Source organism: Pleuronectes platessa, chromosome 13 (assembly GCF_947347685.1).
Source record: "Pleuronectes platessa chromosome 13, fPlePla1.1, whole genome shotgun sequence".
Classification (NCBI taxonomy): domain Eukaryota; kingdom Metazoa; phylum Chordata; class Actinopteri; order Pleuronectiformes; family Pleuronectidae; genus Pleuronectes; species Pleuronectes platessa.
Window position 1 is genome coordinate 12,424,610 of NC_070638.1, and position 25,286 is coordinate 12,449,895.

The window sequence follows — 25,286 nt, forward strand, 5'->3', positions numbered from 1 at the left end:
TGTGATCTGTGCTGAGGATGCAACTTACTGACTCCATCGCATTGAGGAGCACCACAAGTCCAGTTTCACTTCCACGTCCCAAGAGCACGCACATCTAGCGGATTAATCTCCACCGTCTCAGCCAATGATGGTGTCAGCATTCAGTGGCAGATAGATGAGATATGAGCCCTCACTCCACCAGTAATGTAGATTTCTGCTTACTCCTTTGACTCACTTCAGTGACTTTACTACTCTATTCCAATGGGTGTTTTTTCGCTACTTATAGACCTTATGTCAACCCTGAAAGCACTGAACTCTCCACAATCTCTCTGATCACAAGACTGGATATGTGGTGGAAAAAAGCTCCCGATTGGTGTGTTGTCATCTAGTCAACTAATTGTAGTCAAATGAGCCAAAGATGCCAATGCCAAGGGCATACAATCTGTATTCTTTCAAATGTCGAGCAGAGGGTGACTCGACTGGTTTCAAAAAGAGGCCAATTTCTACTGAAATCGATGAGAAAGTGACCCGACCTCTAAGTGGATTTATAACTAGAGCAAAGGAGTTCATGATCTCAATTGCTGGTTTCAACTCTTTTTTCAGTTCATTATATAAATCATGGTCCCATTCGAGTAAAATACACAAAAAAAGCCCAAGTGCAGTTAGGTAGGTGGCAGAGTCCCATCGTTGAGATTTCAGTCAGGCTCACCCTGTGCAAAAATATATCTTCTGGCTTAAACATAAATAAAACAAGGTGGAACTGGTCAAAATGTCAAACTCAAGACTTCAAAACAGCAGTTCCAGCCCAAAGCGTCATGGTGGATTGCCAGTTGTTCCTTCCTTGGGTGTTTCCATTAAATATAAATGGAATATATGAAACAAATCGTATAATATCCTTGGCAGGTTATATATGTAAGGTAGAGAAAGGTTGTGTACAAAATGTGGCACATTATAGCTGTTTTCAGATATGACCTCAGGGTAAGAAACGGAATTGGCTACGGAGTTCAACCGAGAGTTTTCTTTTTCACACATGCACAACACAGCGGGAGGTTCTCTTTGCAGACGCGTTCACCACAGCAGCAAATCTGGTGGAGGTGGTGGAGGTGGAGCAGCCGGGTGCAGCCGGGTTCAGCAAACAGAGGCAGGAAGTGACGTATTAACTCAGGTGCAGAGATCACGTGATTTGCGTTCACACAAGCATCGCCACCGGGGGGAAATACAGAGGAACTGCGGACTCCAGTGCATGTCTGAAAGCATCTTATGTCCCAGATAGAAACCCTTAACAGGCATCTCTAAACTGCATGATGATTACCTAATGTAAAGTATTTATTCCACAGCACTGTCGTGGCAGCAGCATCTGGTCCGAGCAGCTTACTCCTCAGCTCCCTCCTGCCCAGGTGTCTGGCCCCAGGACAAGGTCAAACCAACAGGTCTCCTGCCCTTCAGCTGGGCAGCTACGACTCGTCATGTGGTTCAGTGGGGGCAGAGCACTTGTTAAGGCACCTTCTGTCAGAACCTGAAAAATCGCTCAACTGGCACAGTTAGCGGAAATGTGTTTCCCTTCTCTACCTTTGAAGACTGTGCTCTAACATGAAGGGACAGGCTGGGGGAGAGAAGCAGGTGGACATCTGACCAAATCCTTCAATTTTTATTTTTTCCTGAGATGGACAGAGAATGTCCTAACAGCTTATAGACACAGTGCTAGTGAATAGCAGGTGGTACACTGGAGCCTGGCCTTTGTTTCGGTCTAGAACTGTGTGCATGGAAATTAGACCACAGGATGGATCCAGACACAGAATGGGGAGCCGGCAGGAGCAGAGCTTCTTGGCAAGAAATAAAAGTGAGAGCAGAGAAGCTGCAGCAGAGTCACAGCGTCCTGCAGCTAACACAGTTTTCCTGTTCTTTGTACAGTATGCTCAGAACAAATGAGACCTACAGTCACTCCATTCATTCATTCATACACAACAAATGTGGTGTGGTTAGAGCCAATCCATCACCATCAGTGTGGCAGGGACCAACAACAATCAGTGCTAATCAAATAACCATCCCTGATTTGAAAGCAGTGCACTCTGGCATGTATCGGAACGTTATGTTCAAGCAGCTCCCAAAGCTTGTGAGGAAGGCACACGATCTATTTGGCTGAATATGAAACACTAGAATGTACAGTGTTTTGGCCCCGGACAGGAAACACATTGAGTCATCATGTTGTTTTTTTCCTTAGAGATCTATGGCCATGTGTCACTGAGATTTTTTTTTACTGACATTAGTTGAGAAGCTGCACAGAACCAGTGGCAGTCCACAGAGGCAGGAGTGCATCCGCTAGATGAGGCCGCCTTCACAATTCTCACTCTGCGTGTCTAGGTGCCCACTGAAAGCTCTATGTTGGTCGACAGCACACCACATGTTTTCTCCAAATCTGATATCATGCTGATTTAATCAGGGATGCTTGAAGACATTTTCCACACACACACACTCACGCCTGTGTCTGTTTTCTCTTTTCGATGCTGATATATTTATTTTCTCTCTCATTCTTTTTGATTTTGAGTGATCTGTACAAAGATGGAAAGGAAAATGCATTTTAAATAATAACACTTCAAGATATGGTATAATTTGATAAAGAGACTTTTCATATCTTCAACTAAAGTAATCGTATTTGTTTCTCTCGTGCTCACTATAGCTATCAAAAGTTAATGTCTGACTGATGGGCAATTTAAAGCAGGTAAAGAGATTGTTTGTAGATGAGCCTTATTGAATCAGTAAAGCTGTGTATGCTGATGTAATTAAAAAAAACAACCACAGCAAGAGTCACACTTGAGCAAAATCTCAATGAGATAATTTGTATCGTTCTTTTCAAGCAAATTTATTACAGAAAATCAGTTAAGATTCTAATTCCTGTATGTCTCAGGTAAAATGACACAAAGGAACAGAAAAGTGCAAAGACAACGAAACGTATCTAGCAAGATAATGTCCATTTTACTATCCTCACATACAATTTGACTTGTGAGCCTTAATGAGAATGAATATTTGAATGAAAAAAATTTAAGATTAAATTAAATTGCCTTTTTCATTTATATTCCAAATAAAAGGCTCCAGTCAGGAAACCATTTAATTGGGCAAAGAATGTAGCTTTGAAACAATTGAAACTACCACACCTATACGTTTTTAATCATTTCTAAGCTACATTAATAAACTACTAAAATCAGTGCGAGGTAGAATTTAGTTTTAAGAATAAATAGATTATTTAATGTAGCTATTTATCTAATTGAGTATGTCAGTCCTTTGATGGATGGCCGACCTGTCCGGGGGGAACATATAATGTCACGTGGCTCCATATTTGACCTTCAAAGTATAAACTGTAAAGCGATCAGAGGGATTTATATAAATGAATGTTGACTTTTCTCCTTGAATATACTGTACGTCTCATATTATGTGTATGTACACCATCGTCAATAATTCCACACACATTTTATCTGGGACTGATTACTTTTCCATTACTGGATGTAATTTTTATTTACAACATTGCTCCTTTGGCAGAGAATATTTCTTTACGTGCCAAAACAGGCACATTATCAACACAGTCCCCCCAGCCCACCTTTCCTTCCTCCCTAAGCGCCTTTTTCCTTACAGGTGCATAGAAAGAGAAAGAGCGATTGGGTGATGCATGCAATTTTGATGAAAATCGGTGGGGTGCAGGCAACAGTGTTTAGCTGTCACAAAGCATATCAGCAGGAGAGAGGGGAGGAAAGATAGAAAAGACATGGAGGCAGAGAAGGTAATGTTCTATTCTGAATAGTGTGGCAGCAAAACAAGATCCGGACAGCAGAGAATACATTTTATAGAGATAACCCATGAATATTGTGGACATGAGGTACTGCCATTTACACTCACTACAAATGAAACTTGCAATAATAATGACAGTAAGTAGAAGAAAGAAATGCAAGGAATATCAACTGACTTGGAAAATAGGTCAATTTGGACAGATGGTGTCGTGCTCTTTAGTTATTAGAAAACATGATACACAATTTTTAAAGTGTATAAGACTAAAGGAAATGAATAACATGACTCAAGCCTCCGAGTATATATATATATATATATATATATGTAACCCACATGGATACCAGACCCATGTATGTCATTTAGAGGGAGTTTACCGAGCCCCACCACAAGGTGGCGCGTTAGCCCTGCATTCATGGTCATGACCACAGAGCGCGTGCTCGTCCTGAGCCACACCCGAGACGTTGACCGTGAGTGCCACTCGTTGAGTGAGCTGACGAACCTGGGTATGAAACGTGATGTAAACCTCATAAAGTAATGATTAATCCCCACGTAGTATATTGATAAATCTCTTGTTTATTAGGAGAGAGCTTTGTGTGTATAGAGAGAGAGAGCGGAGCTGCTTCAGCCGTGTAAGCCTCTGTTGGACTCCGGTAAGAGCATTGCTACATGCTAAGAGGCTAAGCCTCGTTATTAGCTTGTTGATGTTAGCTCAGATGAACATGCTGCTTACTGAGATACTTTCATAAAACCAATCGGAGTTAAGGGAATGTTTCCTAATGTTTTAACCCACCGTGGTACTACTGTATCATTGTGATATGTGGAAAATTACTTACTATTACTACTAAAAGATCGCTAGCTACCGCGCTAACGCTAATCGCGGATAGCATTGTTAAGGTAGCTCAGATATACTGTGGTGTTCAATATAGCTAATGTGTAGCTGGCTAAACCACCATGCCACCACAATATTTAATGATAGAGACAGAGATGGACGATGATGTCAGGTTGTAATTATATTGATCAGATATAATTTACTGTAGGGTGACCATATTTTCATTTGGGAAAACCAGGACACCTTGTGGGGTGGGGGGGGGCGGTCATGTGGAGGATGCTGCTGCTTTAATAGTATTTTATTATTATTCAATTATACCGGTATATTATATTATATAGATAGAACAAGATATTTACAGTTGGTTTATTAAAAATGCTTTTCAGTAAAAGTCAATAACAATAACTCCAATATTGACTGAATCGCAGAGGGTCTTTTTGAGCAATGCACTAGTGCAGTCCATGGATCTGTAACTGTTGTGGTGTTTCACTGTGTGAAATGACCATGCAGCCTCCGCTGCATTCACTGCATCCTCGTTCCCTGGTCTGAGAAAGTACTGTGTGATCGAGCTAGCACTACCCTCGCCTCGGACAGCTGTTTTGTGCTTCTCGGTGTCCAGGTGGATTTTCAGATCTCTTGCACCTCCATTGGACACCGAGACATATGTGCCTGCTTTGCACACTGTGCACAAGGCTTCCCATTTGTCTCGACCCGGTCTGAAAGCCGGGAAACTCTTTAGTAATTCGTCGGTAAACAAGCACTTGCGCTTCGGCATGTTGCTTGCGTATGACTGACAGTCACGTTGTCTACGTTCTGATTAATAGGGCTGACAGCATAGGGGCGGGGATTAGGCTACGTCGCACGCAGCGCCGTGGGCAGTGCCCTAGTGCATGTAAATGTAATGGTCCAAAGAAGGTAATTTTAAAAACCAGGACATTTCCTCACTTTCTAAAAATAACCCGGGACACCCGGGACAGGTCGTGAAATACGGACATGTCCCGGGAAATACGGACGTATGGTCACCCTAATTTACTGTGTACATAATGTGATAAATTCATGGAGGTCATTTGAATGTGGAGTAAAAAGGAGTGAATTGATACAGTTCATTTACAGTTAAAAAGATAAATATTGCTTAAGAATATAAACACTGCTTATAGAGATAAATAAGTATATTTATGTTAAGTACAAGTACATGATGAATAATTGATAAAAAATATTTGTACAGTAAATGTGTACATTGCCATTTACAATGATTGGAACAATGTACTGCATTTGGATATGTATATGCAGAGAATCAGATTAAGAGTAGTAGAAGTCATGTGATGAATATGGATAATTGAAATCTATTTTCTGCACCATGCGTGTAGATTGTTTTTTTGCTAGATCAGATATTGATCAGTATTCTGAACCTTTGGTGGTTCAGTGGCGAGCCAGGCGATTGACAGCAGACAGAGATCGGGATCCACTCCGAAGACATCTACTCACTTTCCTTTGATACAGATAAGAACGTTCACCATAAAACCTACCCGGGTAGTAGAACGAACACAGGGTTAAAACCCTATCTTCTGATATAGAAGAAAGGACACTTTTCTTTGAACTTTATTTTATTTTTTATTTTATTGAAAGAGCTCTATTTTTGTTTGTTCCTAATTCACTGCACTGCAAAATAAGAATTGTTGGCAAGGCAATAAATGATCACTGTTCAACTTCCAGTAAGAGTCCAGCTTTCTGAACCTAGGGGAATGTGGGTTGCTTTCTTTCATCAGGGTTAAAGGCGCTACATATATATATGATGTGTTTTGAAATGATGACATAACTGGAGTCATCAGGGGCAGGGACGAATAATCTTGGCCTTGGGCTATGGACACAAACCCAAATAAGCCCTGGAGCAACATACAACCACACAGCATACATGACTTTGATAAAGAAGTCATTATTTAACATGAAAGGAAGCATCAGATATCGTCTTAATGCAATGTGTACATTATAACATCATGCATTTTATCTGATTTACAAAATATTCAAACTATATTGTAAACTTGCAACAATTTAAAATCACATTATTCCAATATTCAAAGAAGTAAAAAATAATTATCAAAATAAAAAAATTGAAAAATAACATTAGGTCAAAGGACCCCATTGGCTCCAGAGCCAGGCGCACGAGGCCACATTGCCCATTTAATGAAGGGGATGACATGTCTCCTCTGAACCCATAGAACTTGAAAGAGCAGATCGTTAGTTGAAAGTTATGTGAAGTGATAATGTTTCTTGCATGGAACTAAAACTGAGGAATCAAAAGGCACATCTTGACTACCTGATAAACATTATTGTGAAAAGTTTCACGAAAAAACTCCAAATGGTTTCCGAGTTCTGCTCCGAAAATGAAATGACAAACAGACATATGCACGAACAGACGGATGCATAGTTGAACATACTGATCATCATATCTCCCCAACATCATATGCCGGGGGAATAATAATAAAAACCGACACAATCTCACTGTGGGTCTGAGTCTCAGGAAAAGAGAGAGGGAGCAACCAGACAGCACAAATCTATGCTACAGAGTTTCCTGGCTGAATGTAGTTATATTTGTAGTTCATTTTGTGAAACTTAAGAGAAAATGAGGGGTGAGACATTTTAATTGGAAAGAGGTGTGGAAAGAAAGTACAAGAAGAGACGAAGCATTTTAATAAAAAAAAGAATATCAGGCTGTGACGGCCTCGGCCACAGTCCAGGACTAATTTGAGGCAGTATTGCTGAATCTCCGCAGCACTTGTTCACCCCAGAGACTGCTGAGTGTTTCCAGCACTATCTTATTATCAAACAATGCCACGCCACAATGTGACGCCATGTTGCTGCTCCCTGACCGGGCACATCAGTGACAGCGCAGTAAAGTAGCATTCCAGCAGATGATGCATGAAGTCCCAAACATATAGAGCCACAGGCAGACACGCAATAAACAATAATAATAATCTATACAGTGGTTCCCATTAACCACCTAGACTGTGGCGGTCTGCCAGTGTGTAATTTGTCCCACCACGATTTCATAATGATTAAAAATGTCCAATTCTCATGATATCATATAAGATCTATGTAGTGTTTTGCAGTTTTCATTGTAGCGCATGTGCAGTGCACTTTGGCCATCTCTTACCAAATAATTGACAGCACTTGTGCCATGTTTAAAGCTTACACACTCTTCTACTTGTAAAGTCTCTGAACATTAACTTGTTGGACCCGTTTGGATTTTGTAAGAAAGGTCAAAAATTGCCATTCGGAGTTGTGCTGATGACTTGAAATAAATCGCTGAACATCACTGGGAGTAAATCTGCTGTGTAAGACAAACTAAAGATGCAACAATAAAATCATGAAACAAAAAGGTTGTGTTCTTCGGTCTGTTAGTTGCAGAGGATACCTTCTTCTTTTTGCTTCAGAAATGAACAAATATGAGATTTACCTACAGAAACTGAAACTACAATAAATATAGAAGGGGATATTGAGGGTCATTGAGAAAGGGAAACTAGCTTGGAGCTCAGATCCGGAACTTAAGTGTTAATTGGTAATTATTCTAATTAAAATACATACTCAGCATTTTACAAATTCTGTGGGATAATTTGTTCATCCACATAATAAACCATCATAGCAAACAATAAATAATATGTCCTTGCATCATAGTTATTAAAATTTCCTGCACAATATATCCATACACATAAAATATCATATAATTGGGTCTCTGGGGGATCTCGGCGGGAAAAATAAAATCTTCTAGATCAGTGTAAGAAAGTCAGTGCCTTGGTAATTGAGCACCACTTCTTACATTATCTCCTCATTTCCTGCTAGATTTACACACCTGTGAACACACTTTGATAAGTCATGATAAAGGTTCATGTTCATGTAAAAGTGAAGCTGCATAACCTCTTTCTCGTGATTTTCTGTCTTGCTTACGTTTTAATAGACTTGACATGACGTTATTATGGAGACACCATGAGTGGACGGAATCAGAAACAGACATTGACAGGGTTTATTATTAGTCTTTTAACACAACACTAACACAAGAGGCTCTTACACTGAATAAAGCATGACCTCAGAGTTCCATTTTTATTATTTCATAGACAGCCCAGCAAGTATGGCGGTGCACAGTGTCAGTATGCATTTGGCTTTTCCTGGTGCCTCGCCTTCTCTCATTGTCTCAGTTTCAGCCTCGGAGAGTTATTTTGAGAAATAGCTACGCAGAGAACGAATTCTCTCTCGTTTTTTGCTGTTGACTTATTCAGTTATTCAACCATGAGGCAAATGAACACGATCTCCACAAATGGAACCTTCAGCTCTGAATGATTAATTGTCAAAAAACTGGTGGAGATTTCTAGCTGCAAGGCCTCTTGGCTTTCTGTCACCCACACAGGAATATGGCCACCATATAAATAAAAAAAGGACGATTTCACTTCATACAAAGTATTTTTAAATGGCCATAAATTTACTGTCGATAAAACCAAACTGCTATAGGAAACAGTGACTTGCAGGAGTCGGCTCATGTAACAAGACACTTATCTAACTCTCTGAGTGACTGTTGAATGCCCATATTTAAGGAGAGCGGGGAAAAAATCCCAACAGGGACTGGTAATCCATAGAGCTTTCCACTCACACACTGTAGAAGCTCCCGAATGCATCTTTAATAATTCAATGTATTATAAATGCCTACGTTAATTAGATTATTTTAGCTGCGTTTCACTAAGTGTGCTGAGTGTGCACGAGTTTACCACGTCTTTAACAGCCCTGCAACACATATACCATGTTTATTGACAGTAATAATGAAGATATACACACAATTTTTTTTTAATGTGTAACATTTCCTGGGGTAAGATATGTAAAACTGTTCAACAACTGTGTAGGTGCACATGTATGTATAAAATGGCATATGGCACTTTACAAATAAACTGTATGTAAGCATATTGTTCTTAATCGCACAAACCTGATTTCCACACCAACATTTTATCGTAAAATGGTCAAAGACATGCAAATAAGACTTTATTGTTTCATCGCAGACTAAAGTCATCGTCTCCACCAGACTCATTACACTATAACATCACTGACGAGCTCCTCCCACAGTTCAACAGCAGTAAATCCTGAGCGTTTTTAGAAACAAATTTATTCCCTTCACCATTTTTGGCTATAAATTAGCTAGATTACGCTAAAACCTATAAAATTGATTCCCACCAAACCTGGTGGCGGGTTGGGGCCTGAGTCTCTGATGAACACATTATAATTTGGTATGGGTGCCGTTGAAGGAGTTGTCCCTTTTCTTTGACGATTCAACATAGGGCGTTTTATTTGAGTGCAATGGGTGTGGATATAATACAATATAATAATGTGTTAAGTTTATTACTCTTGATAATATACTCCACATTGCTATTTGTGTCCACAGTTTTATGACAAAATAAAATAAGAATTATCATATAATGACTATAGGAACTAGACTATCATGTGTAGTGTTGTGTTCCGACCTGGCAGAGATGTGCTCTCTGCAGTGTAATTGTGTGTAATTATTTTGGAAATGTAATAATAATACAAAATTGCAATCAAGTAAAAACCAAGCTTGAAAACTGCTTAAAATTTAAACAAATTGAAAAACACACAAAAAAAATCACAATAACTAAAAATGTTTATACAACTGGCCTGAAACTGAGGTTCATGATGCACATAATTTAAAAAGCTAAAATCTATGGAGTCTGCAAAAATATCTACCAATCCAATGAAACTGACTAACAGCCGAAGAGAATAATATTTTATATTTGATTTGTTTGTCACATTTAATTTTCCATTTCTCCATTACCCACTTCAATCTCTGCTTAGCCAAGAAAACAGGTCTATGGGCTGAACTATACATAAGGTGCATGCATGCTAATTGCACATTATCTGTTTAAGTGAGGAAAATGGTATATGCATGGTGTGTGCACAAAGAGTTTGCACAGGTTAGCATGCACTGGCACGTCTAAATGTACACTCACTGCATATTTACTTTATGCAAGAGTGTTTAATCTGTGCGGTGACAAATTTGCCAAGATTTTCTGCACTCCTGCCGTGATGTTGTGTGGGGAAAAAACACTGGCATTAGCACCGGAGGCGATAGTCACGATACAGGGGCATAGACCTGCTCCATTGCCACCTACAGTGCTGGGCTGCAGTATTTCCAATGCACCAGCCCAAGCAGAGAGTGGAACCAATGCTAGTGTGATTAGTCTGGCTAGGGGGTAAATGAAAACCATTATCGAGGTTTCTCTCTCTGGCGCATCCTAAAGCAGAGGACAGGAGAGAGGTGATTTGAATTGCAAAGGCTGCACTGGCTATGCTCATTTGGCACCGGACAATCTTGATCGGAGGCTGGCTCTCTACATGCTGATCTTGTTTTGTTTTGTCATGTGTCTTGAAATGAGCATCATTATCAACTGTGACACTCAGTGGCCTGATGTTGTACTGGTTGGGTCCTGCAGCGAGGCCGCCTTGTAATTTTGGTAAAAATGTGACCGAGATAAGCTATTCCCTTCCTTTTCAAAGACGACTGGGAAATAAATAGACTGGAACATGAACACGTCTGCCATATTTGTGTCACTTGTAAATACTCAATGCCAAGATAATACTGTAGATGTATTATTGCAGATTTTAAACTGAATCAGTCCTGCAGTAGCTTGTTCTGGGACAAATGTGCATACATATTTAATGATCTACTAACTGAGGCAGAGGTTGTTAATACTTTCCACACACTGATTGTACTACTGTTACTAAAAATGAGCTCTGTAGCTGAATATATATTTTACCTGATATACCAGGTTTAATTATAGCTGTAGACTCAAAATATGTAAATATAGGGATGATTGGTTTTTCGACCAGTTTGACATTTTTGCTTTAAACCATGCAGTTTGTCAATTGCGTAAAAAAAGGCATTTGATAGAATAAATTATATTTACATATACACAGACCTACATAAGAAATGAATCCTTATTTTGTCCAGAGACAAAGAACACAAGTTAACTTCTATAACTGTGACGTTAGCCTGAATCTGCAGAAACAGATAACATGTTTTCCCCTCCAACACAGTCTATGTCTGTGTTACTGCTGCAGAGGTGTGCTGGAAAACCCATTTGAAGAAAACGGTTCTGGAAAAGTTTTACAAAAAGTGAACATCCAGAGTCTATTTGCCAAATTATATCTTGACTGATGCAGTGCATACGAGTATGTTATTCTCTTTTAATGAGCAGTGAAGCACACTGTGCTGAGAAAAGCTTAATAGTCCAAAAGGGACCTATTTAAAATGATGAAAGAGACTAATCCTAAAGATGACACACATCCAAGAGAGAACAAAAGCTTGTGCATGAACATGCTTTTCTTTGGCAAAAATGATAAGCAACGATTTGGACTATATGCAAAACAAGCTCATTGTTAGCACCAAGGTAAGCATAGAAAACAGCAACAATGTGTGGTGAACAATGCGAAGAGACAGAGGGACACAAGCTCCCCGCTTTCTGCAAATTACGCCTGGCTTCCTGGTGGTGGGCTACACCTGTTTTCTGTTTAATTGTCATAAAGCGATGTCTTATCCCTCTTTCTTTTTCCCAGTCCTGTTGTATCGCCTCCTATTCCCTTGTTTTCTTCACTCTCCCAATTCCATGGCTGGGCATTCATCCCTGTAAAATGTACGAGTGACACGCTCGTTTTACACACCACGTACCGACAGCCATGTTGTGGTGCCCTAAGGGGGTCTCTGCCAGCCTTACGCACAGAGCAACCAGCTCACAGCTCTCCTCACCAATTACACTCAACTCCAGGAATGGCCCTCCTCTCTGACACGAGATTGGATGTGATCATCATGTCCTTCAAAGAGGTGATGGGGGGGGGGTAGTAGCAGCACGGCATACATGTTTATGTCTGAAAGGGAGATAATTGGTTGAGTTCTCAATGTTGGAGCTCCGCACCAGGTAGATAAAAGCATCTCTCTGGATTTGACAGTGTAGTTCTACTCAATATGAGGTTAGAGGGGCCGAGATAAGAACAACACTGTCTGACCGCTGAGCTCATTGACGAAGTTACTGCCTGAAAGCTATGCAGCCAGCAGCAACTCACCTAAGAGCGCACTCAATTCATTTTGGACAAACAGAATCGTCATAAGCCACACATTCCAAGACACACACACTGGCCCACAGGCGCACACACACCCTAGACATTGCAGGTAAATGGGTGTGTGTAGTGGGTAATGAGTGCTGATTGTTTGTGACGGGGCTGTAGTAAGGCTGATTTCCCAGCTGAGGAATAGAGGCTTTGTACACATCACAGGGCTGTCAGGCAAAGACAGAAAATGGGCCCATAGCTTCAATTCTCTTCAGAAACAGACAGCCCGAACCACTTCACTGTTAAGCTTTCGACAGCAGTCACAGGCACTGAGTGATGATGCCAGTATTTAAAATATTTTGTGATGCAATTCTAGCCAATTTGCATGTAATGTGCACTTGGGTGTTATACATTTGAGATTTGGAAAAAACATGGCTGTTATTAAAGGGCAAAGTCAATTACTGACTGGTGGGCAGTATTTATGCTGAAAATTTCAAGACACTTCGGTAGAAATATATAAGGGAAAACGTTTTTTTACTCTTAGGGTATTTTAATGGTACTACCACCCCTGTGATTTAGTATAGATTTTTTAAACTATCCAAAAATACTTTAGAGCAGCACACAGAGCAGCTTCAGAGCAACTTAGCCAGCTCCCAGTGTAAAAGGCTTCTGTAAAACCTGGTGTTGAGGAATTACTGCATTGTAAAGATGATTTCTTTGTTTTCAATTTTATTGTGCAGAAGTTTTGTTTATGTTTTGTCGGGGTAATAAGTCTTTTGATTAGTGGCTATATAAAGTTAATGGATTTTGTTTGCATACATTGCAATACAGCCTGGATTGATCTCACTTTTTCATTAGGGGTTTCCTTACTCGATGACACATCGTCAATAAATTATTGATCTCAGTGTCTTTTATTCATAAGTCTTACAGTGTGGAAGGGATCATTAGGTGGACTTTTTGCAAGCTTTGACTACCACTCAATGGAAGCAAATGATTCCTTCTGAATATTTTATGAGAGCAGCGGCCTGTTGTAGTTAAGCTATCCATATCGGCACTGATGACCTGCAGGAAGCTTTGAGTTCAACAGAGTTGCAGGCTAATCCACTCAGTAAGTCAACAACAGCAAAACCATAATTCTCGGTTTATGTTTTGAGTTGATCAAATACCTCCTGAGAAGAATAGAGTCTGTGTTGAAACTTAGAACCTAGATTGAATGGCATCCAACAGCTAATTGATGACTGACTAGTACAGCAGAAGAGGATTTCCTAAAATAGGCCCAATCGACAATTAACTGGAAACTGGTCTCAAAAGCAAGCTAAATACAGGTCCAATGAGTGTTGAAGCCAATACACGATTGTAATTTTGTCATCTAAATCACAACCATCCAATTAAAAAAAAAAAAAAGGAATGAATAAATGTGAACTTGTTCATTTTTAGAACTGTGAACTTAGTTCAACATTTTTTTTAATGAACCATGAACGTCAACTAGTTAATTTTCACAGAAATGGTTAGCAATGGCTGGAGGTATGTAGGCTATATAACTATTGAGGCTCACAGACAACTACACACACATTTATAGATTGTAACAAACATTTGCAGATCCCTGCCACTGCACAGGTATCATGTTTGTGGAGTGATTAGCTTGGATCTCAGGGAGTATAAGCATTTGCTTCTGGCTATGTTGAAATACTTGTCCTGTTCCTTCATTAGTTTTTGTTGCCAAAGCCATCAATAGAAAAACTTGATTTGCATATGTAATAATTCAAAAGAACAAGATGAGAGAAAACAACTTTACTTTCTAATATGACAAATAAATGCTGCTGTGTAAATGCTATGCAATGCTGACTCAGAAGCTCCCTAATCCCACAATAAATGATTTGTTATCACAAATGAAATGTACAATTAATAATTCACAGAAAGATAACTGGACACCTGCCCATGTTGCTCCTTTCACATTTCCATCTATGAGCCCTTTGATTTGTTATTTGTATTAATTATCTAGCATCTTATATGCATCTAAATGTATTTATGCTCAACAACAAGAGGGGAAAATGAAGAGACTTCATGCAGGCATCAGTAAAGTTGCTGTTTCATGCAGGCAGCAGTAAAAGTCTGTCGATGTTAACAAAAGCATTGCCATTTTTCAGGCAACTGTGAAAAAGCTGCTGATTCCCGTTTACTTTTGTGAATCAAAGAAAAGCTTAGGCCCAGTCTGAAGGAAGATTAGGTCTCCTCTCCGAAGGACTCACCTGTTTAGTTGTGTCAATGTATTTGCGACATGAAAAGGCTGTTCATAACATTTCCCTATGAGGGACAATAAGGATAAAGATAGACTTGACATTCAGCAGATTCCTATGCCTGAGTAAGTTGGATTATCACGTGTCTGGACTCCGACAGCCGAACAGGAAAACAGGCAGAGTTGTTCGACACTCAGGGACGCTGCAACGCCTGCTGGCTGGGTTGTAGCTATCTGTAATTTACAAACCCAACCTGTTCAGTTGAATTATCAACAGGGCTGAGGGGAAAATGACCCACTTTCGAGAGCAAGTCATAATGAGACCATTTTTCATCAGTTAATTTAACTAAGGAAAACTGTCGACCAATGGCACTCAAGTTCAATATTCACTAATTTTGAGAAAGCGTGCGCCGAAAGGGAACCACTAGTAATTTTGAGCTGCACCTCTGAAAAATCAAAGTGGAGGGAATCTGTTAGCTACCGGGACACATGGTAAGCACCTTACATATAATTCACCTGAACAGGAAGTTAATGACTCAGTCTGGTTGGTTTTACTCCCTCAAGTAGCTTTTTTTATTCTCCTTTGGTGTGAACTCCCCCTCTAACCATTTAGTCCACCCCAATTAGTCACTGGCAGGGTGGATAAAGAATGACTGCTGCTGGGGCTTTTAATGCTGTTGCCCTACTCTTGTGTCGTTGCACATGGTTTAACAATAAATACCCATACAAAGGCTGCAGTATTCCTCTCTCGTCTTGACACAGCCACAATGGAAAGAGATCGTAACCACAAATTGGAAAATGTTTCCATGCCCCAACTGTACAGGAAGTTCCTTTTAATTCATCACTCTACCTTTGGTCTGTTACTTTCCTCTATCTCATACATACATTTTATTGAGGGAGTCTTTTTCTGACATTCACTCTACAATGCAGTCAGTGTTTTCTCCCATTGTGATCTCTATCCTTCACAGCCTACACCAGGAGTCAAACTATCCTTGGGGAGGTGACCGGGAAAGAAAAGAGTGGCCCTGACCTTTGTCACCATATGCCGCTGTAAAAACATCAGTGCTGTCTATTCATTAAGTGTAATTTTCCATGGAATCAGCAGCAGGCATATATTTATCTTGCTCCCTGGCTTAGTACCTTGTTCTGACCTAGAATTGGCTGGTCGGTGTCTGACCTTGGCCCCGTGCCTGTCCACAGTGTTGGATCATCCCTTAGCCATGGATTAGCTACGGTCTCCCTCCATCTCGCTTTCTCACAATTGATTCTGGTCATTTTATCCCTGAACACAGTCATTAATCTGATTATGACTGTGTCTAGGTCCAGTTCATTAGTCTGGCCCAGCTGTAATACAGGCAGATGCCTGCTGGGTCATAAGGATTCATCACAGAGCCATTGAGGCCTGAAGAACACACCACGGAGGACAGAACAACACGTGGACACGGAGACAGACACATGCAGGCATACGTTTGCAGCCTTTTACCCAGATTTTGGCAATGCAAGAAAGTTACATGTTAAAAAATAATAGATTAAGGCTGAATGTTTCTACTGTATGTATATATATATCAAATTATGATACATTTACTTTGGGGGGATGATTTCTATGGCTCTTACTGATAAATAATAGACTTCAGAATGGACCGCATGAGTGAAAACACTTCTTTTTTATAGATGGATAATCTTTCCATTCCATCCCCTGGGAGTTCGGAATATCGTCATACTTTAGACACTGAAATAAACTATTTATTCCTCGTTCTTACAGACTCAGTAGTGTAAGGATGACAAACAAAAATATCTTGAGTCTTAAATATTTCTGTACCTCTGGGAGGGAAATGGACTCACTACTAGAATATTCCATCACTGCCTCCTTATCAGACAGGAGGCTCATCGAGGTTAAAAGCTCCTCAGATTGTTTCTTCCTTCTTCCAACAACAGCCTCTCCAAATGGGATTAGTATTGCAGGACAATGGTGGTAATGTAATTTTGTACATCTGCACGTTGGTGATTTTATTAAATGATATGGACAGTGGTAGTGCTTTACTACTCTAATAAATTACTGAGAGGTTATATTCCTGCCAGATTGTATAATGTCTGCAATACAAAGTATTTGCCACTGGAAATTATTTTACCATTGATCTGGATGACACGCACGCACAAGTATCTTGTCTTCCTGTCCGCTTTCTTTCTGGAAAGGCTGGGAGGGAGAAGGGACCAGATGTTTTCAAAGCAGCTAGGCGATGGGCTAGTTTTATGATTAAGTTATTAGAAAACTACTATCCTTACACATAAAAAAACCAGGATCATACAAATTATTTTATTCTGTGTAATTGTCTTTTACACACCATGGCCAAGTTCAATGAAAACGATGTCAATAGTGTGATAGTTGCAAGGCAAGGAAGACAAAAAGAAAGTAGAGACCATGACCTTGATTTTTTCTGTATCGACTGTTCTCGATAGAAAGTGACATACAAGGGTCCGGTGTATGTGAGGCGTATGTACTCAGCACCTATCGGCCTAACTGCTAACATTTCCAATGGAATAGGTCGCATAGAAATACTTGTTTCTCTCAGAGAACCCTGTGTATGTATGATGATATTAACATTTCCTTGACCTAGTACTTTTAACAGTCATCACCTACAATGGCATTGCAATGATCAATTTTTCTAAGTTAAACAAATATCATTGCACGGAATCTCGTGTGTTACAGATAAACATTTTCCTTCTTGATGGGTAAACACAGAACTGAAGAAATATGGGGCTCAAAAACAGTTGCGAGGGAACAAAGATCTGTTGGCCTCAGGGGGTAAACCACATACTGGAAGGATGGATGAAGTGGGTCAGGGTGAATGGGTGACAGATGTAGAGAAGGAGAGATGATGAGAGGAATGGTGCTTGGGCTGGTTGAGGCTACCCGAAGGCTAAAATGTCCTGACTTGAACATACAGCGAGGTTTCAGTGGACCAAGCTCTGCAGAGACATAATTATAAATCTGATATATACATACAACCAACTATACATATGAAACAACACTGGTGCCATGTTCTCTCTCTGCATTTCTTTGTTTGTTTTACCAGTCCCGTCTGTTCTACTTATTTCCACTGATATTTCTTACTACTCGTGTTGATTGTTGATGAACACTGGATTTTGAGGTAAATAAAGCATGTCTTTTAAGCCTCCATAGCTCTCCGCAGTTTTCTTCACCTTACACATTTCAAACGGTTATCTTGGTTTCCTTAACTTCTTGTAATAGACTTCAATAATGACTTTCAATTTTTTCATGTTGTTTTCCTGCAACTTCTTAGGTTTTACTTCAGCAGGTTGTAGTCAAAGATGGAGGGAGTCCATGAATTTGGCATAGTGGTCAAATGATGAGCCCATTTTGAATCAATAGACCACTGCACCCTTGCAACAGCTTTTTCGTTTGACATTTTAAAAGGACGTGTTTGCTGGGTGGACAATACAACAGTGTCTATTGTTCCTTTGTGGTGCTCAGATTGTTTATCGACTAAGGTGAGCATGCACCCAGTGTTCGAGTCCTCTGGAGAAAACTGCAAACTCCTGTTCATCAGTGCATCAACATAAGAGTTGCATCAGAAAAAACAAGGGTCAGGGAGCGAACACATGGTGCACAATCAGCCACTGGCGCACGAGCACACCCACACACATAACACAAAAAAGATCGGACCTCCAAGGAAAAAACAATGTTTCTCAGCCCATGTGGTCAACCTGATGCAAGCAACGAGCAAACTCTTGTAACAACCCTGAATGGCGTTTATGAAAAGAGCATTTCTCATCTTTTGGTCAACTTATAAAAAAATAAAAAAAAGCAGTATTCATTGCAATTGCTCATTCAGTTGTTTTCAGTGACACTCTGGCTTCACATCAGTGTTGATTGAGCCTATCGATGCTGTGCTACAGGCCACTGACTGTGTAAAGACCTTTGCTAGACGTTTAGTTTTGTAGCATATGTACAATCCAAATTTCCTCATTACCATTGGAAGCTATAGATGGGTGCTGTTAGTTAGACGCTGAGGGGAGGATTTAAAAAGATTCCAAACATGCACACACTCAGATAATCACAAATTACCAAGTATTTGCATAAATACCGCAGTGCATCGATTATTAAAAAATACCTCCTACCATGCCCGTCTCTTATGAATTGCTTTCACTTTGCATTCAAGGCTGCATTAGGCAACTTCAAATTAATGCCATTCAGTTCCCAAGTCTAATCCCCAATATCGTGATTAAAATTCCCTTGGCTTTGATTCGCCTTATCACAGTTGCTCCATGTTGAGATAATGTGTGTCGTTACGACTCTGACTAAGTTGCTGTGCCATTCGTAGCTTCTGCTCTAATATTTGACGGTTGACATTCAAATACAGTCCTTTCTACCTTGTTGCGGCTGCTCGTCGTTATCTTTTCCGGCTAGGTTGAGCGAAAAGGTGCAGAGGTTGGGTGCTTCAGGCAAAGACGGATCTTCAAAACATAATGAGGGTTTGCCAGGGTGTCTCTGTGCCTGGTCCCTTTGCATAAAAGGAGAAAAATACTTTTATTCTTCCTGTCAGGGCATACATTGGGGTTTGATCATATGCAGATCACCCAGTAATTAGAATACCAAAGGTTTTGTCTTCTCATTCTTTTACCTACTGTTGAATAAAATGAAGGTGCTGTTCCTCTAAATCCTGCTGGCTGACTTATAGACCACATCAGCAGGTTGGAGTAGAGGGAAAAAAGGTAAGAAAGAGAAGAACTAAGATACAACAAAAAGAGTCTGTACAAAGAATGTGTGTGTGTTTCAAAGGTTTGATTTTTCTCATATGCTGGACTGCACTGGATTTTGGGCAGGCAAACTTTTCGCCTGAAACTCGAAGACTTCTTTTCTCTTATCTGCCCCTCTCTCTCAGTCTCTGTCTTTTTTACTCCTTTTCTCTCTCTGTAGTGATCGTTTGCCTCAGCTAAGGTGAAACAGTGTGGATGTGACTTCTGTAGCTCTGTTGGAGACCAGCACCTCATCACAAACTGGTCTCGGCTGGATGGGCGAGTGAATCAAATCCCGGATAGCAAGACCAAAACGATTTCAGTTTGAGACTGGCGACCCTGCCTCACACCTCCCTCATTGGGGCACATTCAATTGGATGTATTTGATTAATTCAGCTCATATATGGTCAGGGACGGAGAGGGCCATGCTGAAGGGCGGCTGAGGCTGTGAAATAAAAACTTGCAACATGGTCTCACACGTTCAAACCCATCAAGACCCTACATATTTTTTAATCCAATTAGTTCCTCTGTTTAGAAGGAGAAGCTAAAGCTAAATGACCAAGCAAATTTAATAACAAAACAAAGAAAAAGCAACAGAGAAATGGAAATACAAACGGTCTTATAAATGCCTAAGTAAAATCTTTTCTTAATTCGAGTTGTCATACAGTTGCTTTTTAATGGCATTTTCAAGTAGATTTAAAATTTTATATCTCATATCTTTTCTCTAATGTATTTTTAAATTGTTTAATCATTATTGGATTTGTCGTTTTGCATTTTCTACGTGTATTACCATAATAATATCTAATGAATAATTACTTTGTCATTTGAGTCTGTTTTTATAGCAGTAGCCAACTCAGACTTTTAAAAAAAATGTTTTTGCAGTTTATGTAAAGTAATTAATGCCCATTCCTATTGTGGAATTAATTATTGATCAATGAAAAGCTACATTACTTTTTGCACAGTGCTTTCGGCTCTCCATACAGAGGAGGCAGGATGAGTATTGTGTCTTTCTGATGCAGGGAGCCCACTGTGTGTGACATCAACAAATGCTACTCACATGCACAGCTTTGTACATTATTAATTACGAGACGTCTTTCCTCTTAGTAGCTAAGTGGCGGTTAAGTCATCGTGGCTCCCCCACCCCGTTTCACTCAGACCAGTCATTTCTCTTACGTTACCAGTCTATCACATTCAAAGGTCCTCTTAGGACACTGGATTAGATAAAGCATAACAAAACATTATCAAATGAACAGATGTGTGATTGATAAAATGACAACTGTACATGTCCATAACGACATGTCCCCCCCCCCCCCCCCCCCCCATGCAACGCATCTCAGTACTTCAGCATCTTTAACTTTTATGGTCCCAAACATTCGTTTCAGTCATAAGCCAACTAGCTTGACATTTTAGATGAGGGAGGGAAATAGCTGAAAGCGGAGTTGATATAGATTTTATTTAATCACAAGGTAGTGCTAATCCTGTTTGTTTGCTAGATGGGAAAATAAGGTTTGCTAAGAAAGGAAGAGTAAATTGCATTTACAGCTTGTTCCACTGTCATCATTCATATCAATAATTTTAGATTTTGCTCATAGAGAAGCTTAAAGGTTTCTGTATACTATTAGAGGAAGTTGTTAAATGGACAATAGCTGTATGACAACTTCAAGCATGCAGCTCCAGTTGAAAATGGGTGGTGGTTAATATAGCCTATGTTGCTATCATGGTCTTGCTAAAGTAGATCAGTGATTGGCAGTGACAAAATGGTACGGATGTTTTCATGTTCTCTTCAGACTTGAGACTGATAATTCATATATATATCATGATAAATTGCATCAAATACTCACATTTTCTAATCATTTCCAGGTCTGGGGATGTTCTGGTCTCAGACATTTTTTGGCCAATACATCAATATAGGATTTTTTTTTAATTTTGGAGTGTAATAGTACTACTTCTAATTTAATAACTTGTGCTTTATTGTGTTTGGAGGACAGGACAACTCACACTGACACTGGCCAGTAAGCTTCGGAAACTACAGCTTCTCTCTGTATCAGTGTTGACCTTTTTGCTGATTGTGAATTAAGTGTGTGCGAGTGTATCCGGTTCCTGCTGGTCTTTGAAGGTTATATGAAGGACCTTCTGAGCCCTGTTTACTATTGGACCAATATACAGCAAGAACAAGTGGAATCCCTTTATCCCTTTCTGTTTCCGTCTCGTGCCCACCCTCTCGTATCATCCTTCCGAAAATGAGATATCGTCACTCCCACTCCCTGAGAGATGGAGGGATGCTAAAAATGAGAAGAAAAACAATTAGGAATGCTGATGGGCCTGAATGAGGTAATGAAATTGCGTGTCTCATTGTAGCGTGTAATGGAGAGCAGTTTGAAGTTAATTGAGGGGACATAGGACACTGGGCCACTGTCTGACGGAGTATTGTAGTTGAGCGCAGGGGTTTATCTGTGAGTGGATCACTGAACCTAGGGAAAAAAAACATTCTTTATCAGACCTAAAAAAATGACTATTATCTTGCAGCAACGGGTCAGATAGCGAGATCGATTGTTAATGTAATTAAATTCATATTATTTTTTATCCATTTCTGGGTCAGATTCGTGGACATGAAATAAAAGGCAGGGCCCAATTCTGACTTGATGTTTCAGCCAATCCATGTCAAAATACTATTTTATGGTTTCTAATACACATGAGTTATGTGGGCACCTTAACTTAAATGTAAAATTAATATTGAAGCTAACTCTGAGGTGTGGTTTTCATAATATAGGCAGCCTGGTTAACGTTAAGAAACTTTACAGTCTCTGACACTCTGATAGTTTTAAGAAGGAGATAGAGTGCCACCTGCTGGTGAAATTACTGACGGACCTTAATGTTCTAATGTTTTGTGTTACATGAATTTGGATTATAGACACAGAGTACTGCAATGTATAAAAAATGGCTCAGGATGGATGGAATAGCTCAAATATAACGCAGACATTTGTAACTCTCTAAATGAGTAACATAAATATCAGTATTGGTAAGTAAAGTGGTTAGTCATTATTATTTTAAAACAGCTTCATCTAAAATAATCACTAAAGGCTACAATCCTCATGAATCCACACAATTATTAAATGCCTTATGATGCGAACAGGTTTTTTCTCAGCTCTCACAGAAACAAAACGAAATTGATTGACACTAACCGTTGTGTTTTCGATTCTGAAGTCCTTCCTTAAACTTTCTATAATAATAACTTTATTTATATAATACCTGTCTAACCAGCCATTGCAAAGTGCATCACAAATAAAGAAAACTAAATTAAAACCAAGGACAAACAAAGTGAAACAGCTCATAAAACAGTTACAGGTTATGGTAAAAAAAGCAAAGGACAATAGAAACAGAAAAGTCCATGTTCCTCAGTTGAGCTATTCCTGGGGGTTGGGGCCCTGAAGGCAAAGGCTGCGTCACCCTTGGTTTTCACCTTGAGTGAAGAATAGCTCTCAGGGTTTATCAGACGATCGGAAGCTAATGGCTGATTACTAATGATTTAGAAACTCAGCAATGTACCTTGGTGCCAAACTACGCAGGGCCTTAAATGTCTGTTGTAATAAGAGCCCGGGTGATATATCTGTTGGCCAATAACCGCCATTAAGAACAATGGGTATCAGCGTTTTTTGGTCTGCCAATATGCACAGATATAAAAACTCTTATCTTACAGAGTCAACAATGCCGAAAAGATGTGCATTAAAGTTTACCTAAAACAAAAGGTTTGACATCCAGTAAGCATTCACAACAAAAAATGTACTTTGAAAAACATCTTTCATTTTCAATTGAGAGGAATCGCAATTGTTGGAATGAAATAAAAAGGCAGATGTGTGGGGGGGGGGGCCTCTCCTCCTCACACAGTGTTGACAAAGACAATTAAACGCAGCTTGCCTACAGTATTGATCATGTCTCCCTGATAGGCAGAGCAGAACCACAGCACCTGTATTCATTAAACAACCTGTTTAGCAACCATGTGGCGGAAGGAGAAGTCAGGCTCTGTTTGCGAAACTAGGCGCCACGGGCCAGGAAACACTGGCGAGATTGAACAGAAACTTCTCAATGGAGCATGACGGAAGGAAGGAAGGAAGGAAGGACGGAAGGAGTGGAAGGAATGGAAAAGGGCGGAGGGGACAGCTCATGACCTTGTCATGAGAAAAAAGTAAAGAAGGAGGAAAAGACAGAAACCGTGAAGGAAAAACAACAAACAAATGATCAATAGTGTGTGTTAATGCATTAACAATTTAAATGAGGTTATTTACTGCTTTATTGCTTTATAAACACTTGTTCACTTTTGAGGCTTGAGGGTGAAATGTTAACAAGTTTGACTTGGCCCTGTAACGTCTCTGTGAAATTAAGAAATGCTTTGGCAGCTTAAATGATTCAATGAATATTAAGCAGATGCCACACTGAGGAGGTTTGCTTTTGATAAATCTGTTTTATTTTGGGAGAATTAAGATAGTGCTCTAAACTATACCTCTGCTAATTTACATTCAACGGAGGGTCCCGCTGCCGCTTTCCTTCACCCTTCGCTGGCAACTCTTAATTCTAAAACCTCAGTGAAAATGGGTCATTTTCCAGCAGACAGACTATAAATGGCAGCTCCTGTAAAAATGTACCCATAAATAGTCAGGGGATTTATAATGCAATGTTATAGACCCACTTAAGTAGTTACATATGTCCTCAACTTTCATGTACCGATGTTATTTACTGCTATAATTATCAACAAGATGCACAAGCACTCAGTCCTCTGCAGTATTTTGAAGGCCGCACATGATGATCTACAAACTTTCAAGGAGCAGAAAAGAAATCACAGGCAGGGTTTAAAAATGGCAAAACGTCCACACACACACTTCAAAGCTGTGAAAAGTCCCATCAATATTCCTAAGACTGGAGAAATGGGGCATCAACAGAAAAGCTCAAAGACTTGAGGTTCAAACCTGAGACATAAATGAGAGCCTGTTATCTGGCCTGCATTCCCACTGGTCTCCATCTGAGATGACCTTGACCCTACACTGAATCACCTGGCAGCAAAAAAGAAGAAGCGGTGTAATCCCAGGTGTCTTCATTTAATTCCCACATCTAAGGGAAGGGAACAAGTATACCAATGAGAGCTCAATAAAAGAATAAGTCCTCAAGCTCTGACATGAGGGAGAACTCAGTGTCTGCCCTGTCTTGCCCAGTATTATCCATCAACCATGACCTTGACCTGCTGCTACAGCTGAGGGAATCTCCAGGGAGCACACACTAAGAAGACGCAAGTAAACTGGAAGGAAGGCGGAGATGATTTTCATATGCCATTGGGTGACCTATTCATAGATGAAAGACTGCACTGCGGATTGATTTTCCTTTTTTTAGCAGAGGTGAACTGCGGGCGCAAGCTTAGTATAAACTGAAGTCTTGACAAAAGGGTCTGCTCAAAGTCGACTTTGTGAGAAGATTAAGGGACAAATGTTTTCCAAGGCGCAAACTGATTTAGGCACATGGTGGTTTTCCTTAGGGCCAAAGTCAAGGGTCTAGAGCCCATGAATGGGGTCATGGAATACCCCATGTTAAAAAGAAAAAAAAAATATGTGGAACCTTCATTTTGAA

At 39.9% G+C, this 25,286-nt stretch overlaps 2 long non-coding RNA genes across 2 annotated transcripts in view; one reads left to right on the forward strand and one right to left on the reverse strand.

The window, feature by feature from the left end:
* Nucleotides 1-25,286, reverse strand: part of LOC128455064 (uncharacterized) — a 101,553-nt gene that overhangs the window by 54,606 nt on the left and 21,661 nt on the right. The window lies entirely within an intron of this gene.
* LOC128455065 (uncharacterized) lies at nt 4,218-6,294 on the forward strand. Its single transcript, XR_008341675.1, has 2 exons — nt 4,218-4,406; nt 5,950-6,294. It is a non-coding gene; the product is annotated as an uncharacterized LOC128455065 (long non-coding RNA).